Here is a 13,706-nt window from a genome sequence, read left to right as displayed (position 1 = left end):
ATATTTTAACATTTCCCTTTAAACAATAAAAAGTACTATTATGGATTATGAATGTGAATAAATTGTAAATGGACTTTTTAAGAAAGTAGCTTAATTAAATATCTGTAACCAGAAAATACATTTTTAAAATGTAGGTTTGCGTAATTTTACTTCTATCCCTTGCCACATAACATTTTGTGATAGACAAATGTTCTTTGTTTAGAATTTCTCTTGTAGAGAAACTTCATTCAGTTGTTTCTTTCCCTTTATCTATATATGCCTGTGTGCATGATGTCTAAATCACTGGTCAGGAGTTCCCTGGGGATTTTCGTATCTGACTACATGGCAAGATTCCAGACCCAAAGTAAACCTTTCAGAGAGTGGGAATGAGTGGGAGGATGTCGCCCTGGGCATGGTGCTTTAGGAGGCCAGATTTCCCTAAACCTGCTCTGCCGGGAGCCCTAGGAAGCCTCAGATGCAGTCTGCAGTCCAGGTATACTTACAGGGTATGGGGTGGGGGACTGTCCATTTCTGAATAGGCTTTGTCTCATCCACACGGCAACATATTTTAATTTTAAAGGCAAACGTCAACCTATTTAGAAAACTATAAGTGTGACCGATGCATTCATTATTTAATAACTCCGGGGTGAAACTTGACGTGAAGGGTTTCACCCTTTCATACTCAGGAGTGGAACTAGTCCTCATCCTCGATACTGTGCACAGTCAGACCTCATGCTCGCACGCTGGGCTCCCGGCCTCCTGGCAGTGGACTTAAGTGTACCCCGCGTATGCCCGGCGGAATCCTGTGCACACCGCCGCCGTGCTGTTGAGTACGAAAGACCCCCGAGAGGAGCTCGCAGATGAGAGCCTAGCTGTTGCTGTGAGACTGACTGCGGGTGGCAGCCGGCAAGAAGGAACTGCCAGTACCGACCCTGGCGCTCGCCACCAACTGCGGCGCAGCCTCCTCTGCGGTGCCCGCCCTTCGGCATCACTGCAGTCCCTGTAGCAAAGCTAACTTTAAAACTTTAAATAAAATAATAATTTTTTAAAGGCCCGAAAACTCCGGCTCCCACCCCTCCCCCAACCCGCCCGGCGGCGGCGGCGCTCAGTGAGTGACACGGCGAGCGTGAGCCGCGGCCCCAGCCGGGCCGAGCGCGCTGCCTGAGCGGAGCCGCAGTAGGTGAGGGGCCCGCGTCCTCGCCCGCCGTGGGCGCCGCACCTGGCACTGATCCTGCCGGCCGCCCACTGTCGCCGCCGCCGCCGCCCGCGGGCACCATGACAGCTCTGAGCGCTGGGGTTACAGGTTGGTCACCGCCGCCGGTGCTCGGGAGGCTGCGGCGCGGCCGGCTCTGTGCCCTGCGCCCGAGGCCCGGGATGCGCGCTCGTTGGTTCCTTGGCCGGGCCGGGCCAGGACGGCTCAGGGGCGCTGGGGCTGCGAGAGGGGCTGCTAGAGGGGCTGCGGGCGGGGGCCCCGTGAGGAGGAGGGCTGGGGAGGGGCGCCTCCACCCGAGAGCGGGGCGGTGGGGTCCTTGCCGGCCTGGCCGGGGCGCGGGAGCCGCGATGCGCCCACCCTGTTCCTGCGCGTGGGTGTCGGGGGCGCCTGCCGCTGGATGCCCCTGGGCTGGCTTGGGAAGCCCAGGGCCGGCGAGACCTCGGGCCTGCCCCGCCTGGGCATCTAGCAGGTGTTGGGGGGCAGGTGGCTGAGGACGAGGCCACTGGGCATCACTACAGCGCTGCACCTGCCCCCTCCTCACCGGGGCCGCTGCCTGGGTAAACCTCTGGGCCAACGCGCGGGTGGGGGGATGGGGGTGGGCAGCCGGGCTCCAGCAGGTCTTCACGGGGGCTCCGCGGCCTTGCCCCACCCCCATGCTCCTGTGGATTGCTCCTTGCTAAATGTCCCTTATGGTATTCATTGGCCTTGTTAAGCAGCCGTCATTAGGGTGGCCACAGGGAACGCAAAACAGTGTCCTGCCAAGCAACACCATTTTGTCACTGAATCTTTAAGAGACCAGCAAGGATGGCCTGGCTGGGATCCCTCGGGGGGCCCAGATTGCAGATCAGGGGTCATTTTGCTGACTTAATGTTACTCTTTCAGGATGGTGTGAGAATGCTGAACTCGGACCCTTAGTGCTTGAAATACCTTAGAATAAATCTTTCAGTTTCAGTTACAATTTTTCAGACACTGTATTATTAAGGATGTGCGAATACACGCTCCCTTTCAGGCCTCAGAAGGTTTTACTCCTAATCTGGTGTTCGTGTGGTCATCAGCTAGGCCCGACTGCCCTGGTGGTGAAATGTGGGTTGAGGACCAGTGACCTTTGTGTTAGCAGTTGGTGGATAACACCTCGAATAGGGGATCAAAAATTAACAGGTGGTGATTTTGAAATATATATATATATATGATTCGTATGTTCATGACTACAACTGTGATTTGATATGGCCTGATAGAGGAGCGGTTTCACTATGGTAGTTACCCCTGAGGCAGATGCATCTCAGGACTGGCTCTTTAAATTCAAATGTAAGGTTTCCACAGTTCTAAATAAAAATCACAGCTTCCCAAACATCTGCAGCGAGAAACATTTACTCCCCAACTGGTTGGCTTTCATTCTGTGTGTCTTACTAGAGTCGATTTTTCATTCTTCTGTAGTATATTTTGACCTAGCCATTGCTAAAACCAGACAGTGTGAAGACAAAATCCAGCTTTGGAGAAAAACTTAAAAAGTGAAAAGGTTCAGTTGGATCCTCTTCTGTGTTCATAGAAGACGTAATGTGTTTGCAGAATAAATGTGCTGTCACTGATAAGGACTATGCTAAAATCTCTACAAAACTCTAGGAGAAAGCATGTCTCATAAAATAGTGGTTATACACTTATAACTTTGGATAGGACTTGCAAGATATTCAAAGGAGAAATGTACTTTAAAAAAAGTCTACTCAAAATAGTGTCATTTAGTTGCAATTTAGTGAACTGAAGATTTGAGTAGCATTTTCTTCTTCTTGGGTATGGCATTTCTTTAAAATGGTTTCCTGTTGATTTTTTTTATCATTCCTGCATGCTTTGTGTGTGCATGTATGTGTATACACAAATGTACACATTTGTTTTATCATTTATCAATGATGTGTTCAGATAATTTCAGAATTTCCATAGCTGTATAAATTTATCCCAGGTCAGAGCCACATGTGGATTTCTAGTTTGTGAATGAAAATTCACATCTACACCTCTGTACTAAGATAAGCTAAGCACTGGGCCAGAAGCTGGGTGGTGAGTGAGGCAAAGAGATGAACTGAGAGCCTACGAATCCTTCAGGAAAGACAAATAGGTAAGCAGGTGGATATACAGTGAGATGTATTATTTTCTAGTTTTGCTGTGGAAACTGTGATATTGAGCTTAAACATATTAAGAATGGTCCCCAAGGCCACACACGATGGCTCATGCCTATAATCCTAGCACTTTGGGAGGCCAAGGCAGGCCGATTGCTTGAACCCAAGAGTCCAGACCAGCCTGGGCAACACGGTGAAACTCCGTCTCTACAAAAGAAAAAAAAAAAATTCACTGGGTGTGGTGGTGTACACCTGTAGCCCCAGTTGCTTGGGAGGCTGAGGTGGAAGGATCGCTTGAGCCCAGAGAAGTCAAGGCTGCAGCAAGCTATGATGGCACCACTGTACTCTAGAATGGGCAACTGGGCACAGAGTGAGACTCTGTTTAAAAATAAAGAAAGAATGCCCCTGCCCCAAAATGTTATCAACATTTTAGAGCTTCACTCATGTTATACAATTCTCACCTGTCTCAAGAACCAGCACAAATTTTTATACCTTCAAACTCTATGCAAATGCTTAAACTTTTTAATTGATTTTTTGAATTTTAAAGTAACCAAAGTTGATGGAGATGACAGAATGATAGAGAAAAAAGAGTAAACACCCAGTTTTAATAACCAAAGACAGATGACCACAATATCTGTGTGCTTTTTGTAGTCTTTTTAAGGGCTTGACTTTAGGTGGTTGTAATCATGGCATTGTACAACTTTTATGCTGTTTTTTCCATTGAATATTTATTATAAATATTTAAAATGTTTCTATATAATTTTCTTACTTAAAAATTGTAAATGGCTATATAACACCATACCCAGTAAATACAGCCTCATATATATAACCATACCTCTATCATTGGACATTTGCTGTTTCCAGTTTTTCATCATTATAAACAGTGTCCTGATAGATAGTTATAATGTACAGATTTATTTCTATTTTATGTTTTTCAGCATAAATATCCAAATATATCCATATCTGTCATCTATCTATCCATATCTTCAAATTGATTTCCTGAAAAATTCAGATTATAATTTATTTATGATAAATTTCCAGTAATTATATCTTTGAAAAAAGAAGTATCTGAATTATTATAGAGATATATTGTATGTCTTTAAATTGATTTCCTAAAGAATTCAGATTTTAATTTTGAATAAATTGCTTAATCTGCTTTTGAGGTAAATCTACCTTTTTACAAAAAGTGTTGGCGGATCACATTCCCTCTTTTACAGAAATAAAAGAAGGTAACATAATAATTTGGATGTTTGATCTTTGTGCTATATAAAAACTTGACCTTTACAAAAATCACCTGAAAACCAGATGCTAAAATATACCTCTTAGAGTAAAGCCAAAATAGGAATACTGTAAAAGTTTGAAGCTGGAAAAAGAAAAAAATCAAAGCAAGTTCCTTTAGAAAATTGGCTGTTGTATTCAGGAGTCTAATTCTGCTTTTTGCTTTCCTACTCAGACTTCAGGTAAATGATCAAAAGGGTTTATAGAGTGAGAAATCTGTACCCCCACAGGTAAAGGAAGAAGAAGATCTTTCTTTCCTAGGCTGCAGAATCCAAGGCTTTTCTGGTAGATTCAGTATAGATGGAACAGGACTGATGGGAAAAACTAAAGTTCAGTTCACAATTTCCTTTCTAAGAGCAGTGTACAAAAAATAAGGAAGAGAGACCCCGGAAGAGCCCCTTAGTATGAAGGAGTGAAGTTGAAAGTTGGGAGCAGGCTTTTGGTAAAACAGAATTGCTTGTTTCTGCATGAGGTCCCACCCAGGGCAAGGCAGCCATACCAGAATATGTTCTGAAGACAGGGACTGACCCCGCAGGTCCAGGGTGGGGGCAGGGGTGGGCCTCCGCAGCAGGAGTGGAAGAATTCGAAGTAGGATAGACCAGAACACTGAAGCCAAGAGAAACATTTAGGAAGAGATCAAGAGTGAGAATTATTTCCAATTATGCAAAGAAAAGAGATGAAAAGAGGATGTTGTTTGGAGAGAGAATGATATAGATGGAAGACAGCCAACAGAGACACACCAATAAATGTTTTTCCTGACAGAGAGGATCACAGTGCATGGAACACAGCCATGTTTTAAAGTGAGATAAGATTCTTTTCTTCTTTTAGATTAAAAACAATCCAAATCTTCCGAGGAAAATAGGTTATCAGTACCAAAACAATTAATAAAACTTAGCCAATATCTACATATAGCCTGATAAACACTTTGGATTTGAAAACCAATAAAAAGAAAAATATTTCACCAGCATTGTGATCAAATGCTTCAGAAATTACTTATCCACAAAGAGAAAATTTAGATTAATGTTATACTTCCTCTCTAAAATTATCAGCAAACATAAAATAATGTCCTGAAAATCTGTAGTCCTGAAAAATATCAGTAGACAATTCTCTTACGTTGTAAATGAGTCAAAAATGAAAAATAAATAGGTGAAGAAATACATACTAGGCAAGTGATATCAGTAAAAAAAAAATGAGGTAGAAGTGTGTAAATGTCAGAAAACAGTTCAAAAAATTGTTTGATTCAATGAGAAAAAAGACCTCAAAGTCATAAAAGTTGCTACTTTAATCCATTTATAACTACAAGCTTCCCATGTATACCAATGATCAGAGCATTATAGTATGCACAGTCAGAAGCATAATGCTGGCCGGGTGCGGTGGCTCACGTCTGTAATCCCAGCACTTTGGGAGGCCGAGATGGGTGGATCACGAGATTGGGAGTTCGAGACCAGCCTGACCAACATGGTGAAACCCCGTGCCTACTAAAAATACAAAAAAATTAGCTAGGCGTGATGGTGGGCACCAGTAATCTCAGCTACTCGGGAGGGGAGGCTGAGGCAGGAGAATCATTTGAACCCAGGAGGCAGAGCTTGCAGTGATCCGAGATCGCACATTACACTCCGGCCTGGGCGACAGGGCGAGACTCTGTCTCAAAAAAAAAAAAAAAAAAAAAAGTCTAATGCTTATTTTAGGGGAAATGGAAGGGGAAACATGCCCATAGACTCAATATCTTTTTAAAGGGTTTTGTGACCTAAAATGGTATTGGGAGTCAGCATTTCATCTTAAGAAGTACAAAAGAAGGGAAAAAAAAAGAAAGAGGATAAAGTTTTAAAAATGAAAACATGAATGAATTCACTATGACGTAGATAAACTCTAAATCTGATAGCAAAAACTGAGAGCTACAGCATTCCAATCTGGGAGGAATATTGATCTACAGGTATCTTTAAGGTAAATTAGAATGCCAAGAAATTGGAATGATGACAAGGAGGTTAGTGAAGAAATGCACTGGAGAAATTAGGTATAAAATTCCAAGATTGAAGAACTGGAATCAGATTGCAGTAATGGAAATGAAGAGGTAGATGGTAAAGATATATCCACAAAAACTAATGCTAGCACGTCTTGGTGATGGAAGGAAGAGAATGAAAGAGAGTCCTAGGTTAAAAATAATTTCCGATCATCGAGCTTGGGTGATTGTGCTATTGTATTCTATTAAGTCTAGTTAAAAGAAATTGTTACTGCTTTATCTTTCAGTTAATAGTATCTACAGGGTAAATCCTTTGCTTCATTCTCTTTTCTAGCGGTTTTATTGTTATTTTGAAATTCACATGAGATTAGTTCCACAAGCAATGTCATTTTGCTTCCTGTCTTTGAAGGCATTGAATGGCAATTTAAAGGTATAGTCTAGACTAGAAAATCATAACAGAAACCCCAACAAAAACTCAAATATCTTAGTTATCCTTTTATAAAACAAAAATTTAATTCCTGTATACAATGCAAGTTAGTTATTTTAAAAGTAAATTTTGAAGATCTCTGAGGAAAGAATATACTGTATATACATACAATTATAAATCAAAATTTTTGTCTCAGACTTATATTTTGCCTGCGTTGCTTATAATTAAACTCTCTTATTCTTTTCCACACAAAGAGCCATGACTATGCAATGTGAACTCTCTAAGTGTTCTCTTCTGAGCATCTAGGCTAGTGATGCCTCATTAATTTGGCAACAGTGATGGGAGAGGTGTGCAGGGATCACCTGAAGATGTTTTTTAAAAAATACAGTGTCCTATTTTCCACCCTTAAAGATTCTGATTTAGTGTGTCTGAGGTGAAGGAGGGCTCAGCTTGAGTGTCTTAGTTAGCTTGGGCTGCTGTAACAAATAGCACAGACTAGGTGGCTTAAACCCCAGACTTTGGTTTCATACAGTCTGGAGACTAAAAGTCCAAGATCAACATGCTGGCTGATTCCTGTGAGGGCTGTCTTCCCGGTCCACAGACCATTCAGCTGCCTCTGCTCTGCTTATAGATTCGCTAATCCCATTCATGGGGGCTCCACCTTCATGGCCTCATGACCTCCCAAAGGCCCCACCTCCAAATACATTAGAGATAAGAGCTTCAACATATGACTTGAGGAAGACAGAACCATTCGGTTTACGGTGTTGAGAATGTTTCTGAACCTCCCTTGATAATTCATATGTTAAGCAGTCTTTAGGAATTACTATTTTAAACCATCCCCATTTGAGCAAATTTTGTGGATTCATATTGCAAAATTAAACAACCACAAAAACATAATCTCCCTTTGATCTTCTGTTATATTTAAATATAGTAGCAAGTTTTGAAAACCACTGTTTTAAACCATCCACCTTCTTTATCTAACCTTTACAGATTCATATTATAAGATTAAACAACCACAATCAAAATAAGTATCCCCTTTCTGGTTTTTCATAATATATAAATGATAGTAGCAGCTCACCAAAATAAAATATCCAACAATGGATAATTAATATAGAGTAGGATATATACTTAGCACAGAGTAGGATGGTGGTGGCCAGGGGCTGGGAGGAGGGGAAAATGGGGTGTTGTTAATTACTGGGTAGAACATTTCAGTTATGCAAGATGAATGAGCTCTAGAGATCTGTGTTATGACATTGCGCCTGTGGTTAACATTTTATAGTGAATTAAAAAATCTGTTGAAACAGTTCTCGTGTTAAATGCTCCTACTACAATGAAACAAAAATAAAAATTACTGTGATGTAGGTGACAAAAATACAACCCAGTTCCCTCTCATACTGCTTGACAGTTTTAGTTTGGGCATGTAGGTGCAATGACACTTTTAGTTTGGGCGTGTAGGGAGCAATGACAAAAGGGCATTGGGGCATTGTGGTGTATCCTGGATCCCTTTAGCAAACCCATCACTTTTAAAAGCCAAAGAAAATCAACTTTCACGATTAAAAAATTAAACAAAACAGAATCCTTGGAGAAGTAATGACAGTTTCGGAGTATTTCTAGAAATAACCAGAGAAAAATAACCTGCTGTTTTACTTTGGGATTTAGGAAATAGACTCATAAAAAGTGGGGAACCATTTTCTATTTCTAGTCAGTGGCTTGACAAACGGAAAACAGAAGAGTCTGTTTTTGGAGATGGTTCTTTGAAATATTTGCCTTCCCCTATGTGGTCACCACCTTGGGTAGCCCTTGAAGTCTTCTGGGACTGGACCATGCATGCAAAATTATGTTTTTTGCAGAGCTACATAATTTAGTGAGGGCCAAGACATAGATGAATGTGTACCCCAAAAGAAAAGTGGCAGGTGGCATTTGGAGGAGAGAGAGAGAAAGAGAGAGGCAGAAAGAAAAAGAGAAGGAAGAAGAGAGAAAACCAGGCAGCCAAATCAGGGCCTTGACTTTTGTACAAAATTAGATTGAAAATCAACCACAACAATCCTCTACCTGCAGGGGCAGGGGAGGGGGCCGCTGTTCTGTTGCGGAGACACACATTGCTGCTGTGATGCCCAGGGCATCAGATTTTTGATGCTATCTTAGTTCTCCTGCTAACATGTTCTCTGCTGTGTTGCTGGGGGAGACGCAGGACTCCAGGCTAAATTTGAGAGAGAAAACATAGAGCTGCTGCCTTTCCTCTGAGCAGAGGCCAGATTACAGGGAAAGATGCATCCAGCTCACTGAAGTTCACAAGCTAAGGATACCCGCAGGAGAGGCTTGCTTGAGAGGGCCCGGAAGGACTGGCATTGCAAGTCTAGTGGCAGGCATGCTCTAATTTGGTTTTATTACTTAGACATGGAATAGGCAGGAACTTGGAGACTACCGTCTCTGTTCTCTGGGAAAGAAGACTGTTCTATTTACAAAGGCTTGAAAGGGTCAGTCTGAAAGAAGACATGGACAGCAAAGTATTCCTGGGGTGGAAATCAGAAAGACCTGGCTCCCTCGTGGCTCATCACAGCTAACCATGTGACCTCAGATAAGGCACTTACCTTCTCCAAAACTCAGTTTCACCTGTAAAATCAGAATAACAGAGAGAGACACTTGCCTCATTGGGGCATGGTGAGAAATAGGTAACAATTAGCCTCACACTTAATAAACCCTCAGCAAATGTTAGGTGTGACTTGTTTAAACTGAAAATTTTTTTGATGTTTTACTTGTTTTAAAGAAATTGTAAATAAAACACATCATCTTTGTGAACATGTACAGAAGTTCATGTTTGTGAAATGTACAAAAGTTCTTAAGGTTAAAAAGTGAAAGTCAAATGCTTCACCATTTCTCTCCCTCCCTCCCCCTACCTCTGTTCTCCCAACAAATAGACTACTTGGATTCTAAACTTGCTTCCAATTCCTGTGGGTCTGGGCATGTTTGCCTCCAATTTTTAATCTCTGTAGTGGGAATAATACTAAAAACTACTTCAGAGAGGTGTTAAATGCTTAGAATAGTGCCTGGCATGGAGTAAGCTTTCAATAATATTTGTTGTCATCTTTCAAGTTAAAAAAATGAGTACATAATGTCTAAGCTTGCTTCTATTCTATAATTATGCACAGTAGTTTATGGACCTTCATTCTACCCTGAGAAATGATCAAATGCATAAAAATATGAGCAGTGTCAAGAGTATTAATCACTTTTATCATTGGAAGTCACTTTGGATATCATCTATTGCAAAGTCCCAGACAGAAGAGAAATCTTTTCTGCAGACTCTAAAATGTGTAGTCATTCCCTCTGAGAGTATCCATAATGGAGTTTACCACCTTTCAGGATATTCCAACACATTATGATTGGAAACTTATAGAGTAGATGTTCTTTTTATCAAATAAACAGTCACGTCTTGATAAATTTTTGATAGAGAATTTCTATTTTGTCTGCATTTTCCTTGCTAGAAGAACAGAGAACACTACGAAACAAATCATAACATCTGTGTTCTGGGCTTTGGATTTTGGGTATGACAGAAAGACTTTCTCAGTACATACCTCTTAATTGCTCTTGCACAATCTCTGTAAAAAAAATACATACATTCTTTTAGCCATGTATCATAGGTGGAATCTATTTTTTAGTTTTCATATTCATAGCATAGTCGGTCAAGAAATTACGAGACTAAAACTAACTCTAGGAAGTGAAGAAATCTGTCATTTTAGGAAATGGAGAAATCTGTCTCGTCACTACATGGGGTGAGATTATCAAATGAGATTTAGTAAATATGTTTTTCTCATTCTTTACCAAATTTAGAGAAAAAAATAATGAAGGTATAATAGAATATTTCTAGGATTCATCCTCAAGGAAAAAGGAATGATAAATGGATAATACCTTCAGAAACCTGAAAGGGTCATTTAGATAGATTTAATGAGAGGTTTGATGATTTCTGCCAGAAAAAAAACGACATTTTTATAAGTGTGTGGTGAGAAAAATCATAAAGTGAGTCAGATAATAAAAATGGATTCAATTTCAGGAGATGAGAAATGTCTGTACTATTTGCACAAAAAATAATTGATGCCAAGAGTTTGTAATCACCAGGCTATATGATTTAAATATATCGAAAAAGTCATTTTCTCATTTCCTGTCCATTCGGTAATACACTTAATTTTTGATTCAATAATTATGTAAGGCACATTGTCCGGTCTTGTCTCTGTGCCTAAGTTTCCTCATCTGTAAAATGGTTCTTGCAAAAATTGAATGACATAATGCATATCTTTTTTCTTTATTTCTTTTTGAGACAGAGTCTCACTCTGTCGCCCAGGCTGAGGTGCAGTAGTATGATCTTGGCTCACGGCAGCCTCTACTTCCCGGGCTCAAGTGATCCTCCCACCTCAGACTCCGGAGTAGCTGGGACTACAGGTGCATGCCAGTATTCCCAGCTAATTTTTTGTATTTTTTTTTTTTTTTTTTGTAGAGATGGGTTTTCTCCATGTTGCCCAGGCTGGTCTGGAACTCCTGGACTCAAGCGATCCACTGCCTCAGCTTCCCTAAATGCTAGGATTACAACTGGGAGCCACCATACATGGCCTGAAAATGTATGATATTATTAAATAGTCTGGCACATAATAACCCCTCAACCAACATTTTTGTTAGAAGGACTCTGTTTTTGCATGACAGTAAATGTAATTTGGGTTGAAATCAGTGAGCTCACTATTTTAACATGGAAACTCTCATGTTTCACAAAGCACTTTTTCATGGGGTGTATGTGTGTGTGCATGTGTGTGTGAGCTACTGAAGGCTATTTTCCTTTAAGGAAAGCATTCTGAGTAGGAGATAACATTCATTTTTACATCAACTTCTGTTTTTAACACTTTCCCTTAAATTGTTGTGATGATTGAAATCTCAAGGCAGTCATTGAGCAGCCCCTAAATGGGAGACAGCAGAGTTGCTGGAGTCTGGTCTGGAAAGTGCCTGGTGCATGTGAGAGGCTGTGGAGGCCGTGAGAGGTGACCTCATGGAGGGAGAGGAAGAGCGTGAGCATGAAGGACACAGATGATCTGGGCTCAGAGAAAGAGGGGAAGTTCAGACACTCAAGATGCACAGAGAGGACACTCAACCGGGCAGAGGCAGGTGCAGGTATCAGTAGCTCTGAGGCTCAAATGTGCCCTGGGACTAGGAGGATGGTGGAGTGGGCAGGGATGGTGACACATGAGGCAGGTGGATGGATGTTGGATAACAGATAATAAGACAAAAATATGGGGTATTTTTTCCTAATTGAAACCATAGCATAACATGTATGATGCTATATTCATTTGCTCTGATGGACATGTCTTCTGTCTGAGAAGGAACTTGGCAAACAAAATCGACAGTCAAACTTAACAGAAACAAGGCCATCTTGCTGCTAAGCATCGCCTTTTGTCTTCAAGTTTTCATTGTGGTGTATTGAGGTAAAAATGAAGATGTAAATGTGCATATAGGGAAAGGACAGGAAGCTCTTGTTCAAATGTAGATTTTAGTGGTTTGTTGTTTTGAGTTCTGTGGCTATTGGAACTAAAAAGAGGAAGAAGCAAAAACATTTGAAATAAGAATTAATATTGTAATGCCTACATTAACAAATTGGTAACATCAAATACATGTGTCTTCAAAATATGGGGTAATGCCTTTCTCAGATACAAATTTAACACTGGGAACCTGATCTGGAAAGCTGTGCTTATATCAGTTTACCTTGTAAGGCCTTGCAGGTATACACATGTAAATGAGCTATGGGACAAGAAAGACAAGGAAGGGGCACAGATGTTTGAAGGTGGTGTTTACTTACAGTTAGGATTTTCTGCACCTGCGTATTTATTGACAGAGGATGATGTTCACAGAATAGGGCTAGATTTTAAAAATCTGGTTACAAAACCATGTGTAAGCAGCCATTTAAAAATAAATGTATGCATGGAAACATATATATGGCAAAGAAAGTTCTAAAAGAGATACAATTCATATCCTCTTGGAGAGTAAGCACCCTAAAGAAAATTCCATGAGAGACCGTAACTAATTACTACTTCATCTGCAGCCCCTTGTTCGGTGGCAGACACAATGTATGTGCTCAACAGATTCTTTGCAAAAATGATTGAGTCTCTAGAAGTGGAATCCCTGATGGCTTTCATTTTTGTTTCTTATTTTGTTTGTATAGTTTTTCTAATTTTTCTACAACAAACCTGTATTACTTGTGTTAATGAAAATAAAATAAAAATAGAATTACTTTCTTCTAACTTAATTTAAGGTTTAAGTATTTGAGATCTAGGCAAAGAAGGACCAGTCAGCTCTCCTGGATTTTTGCATGGATCTCATTATGCCTGATAGCACAGAAACATGTTGGGAATCCACTGTTCAATATTCCTTGCCTAGAGAGGTAGTATGGAGCTAGCAGTAAGGTACTGAAGGAATAAGAAAACCACTAGATGGAGGTTGAAGAGAAAGTGCACCACACTAGAGGCTCTCTTTTGATTAATCAGCTACTCTGCCTTTAAATACAGCATGTTGTCTTCCATGTCAGGAACATGGAGGGAAAAGACCTAGTATGTTTTGTTCAATGTTAAATCCACATCACTTAACATAATGGTCGGGATAGTCAAAAAACAAAACAATTATGCAAACATGAATGAATGAGAAACTTCTGCGAGCAATGCTGGTTGGCTTCCCAAAGATATGAAAGTCAGAGTTTGAGGTGAAGAGTCCCGG

At 40.8% G+C, this 13,706-nt stretch overlaps 1 protein-coding gene across 7 annotated transcripts in view; it reads left to right on the top strand.

Annotated features, from left to right (window-relative positions):
- Positions 1 to 1,086: 1,086 nt before the first annotated feature.
- NALCN (sodium leak channel, non-selective) overlaps positions 1,087 to 13,706 on the top strand; it is a 365,686-nt gene continuing 353,066 nt past the window's right edge. For 3 of the 7 annotated variants that reach the window (XM_030813653.1, XM_030813650.1, XM_030813647.1), the window contains exon 1: positions 1,087 to 1,282. The gene's annotated coding sequence lies outside the window, so the exon portion shown is untranslated. The remainder of the gene's footprint in view (positions 1,283 to 13,706) is intronic. The other 4 variants (XM_030813654.1, XM_030813651.1, XM_030813648.1 and 1 more) reach the window with 3 other exon arrangements.

The sequence above is a fragment of the Nomascus leucogenys genome, chromosome 5, assembly GCF_006542625.1.
Source record: "Nomascus leucogenys isolate Asia chromosome 5, Asia_NLE_v1, whole genome shotgun sequence".
Lineage (NCBI taxonomy): Eukaryota > Metazoa > Chordata > Mammalia > Primates > Hylobatidae > Nomascus > Nomascus leucogenys.
Note: the sequence above shows the minus strand (reverse complement) of the source record. Positions and strands in the feature narration are given on the sequence as shown.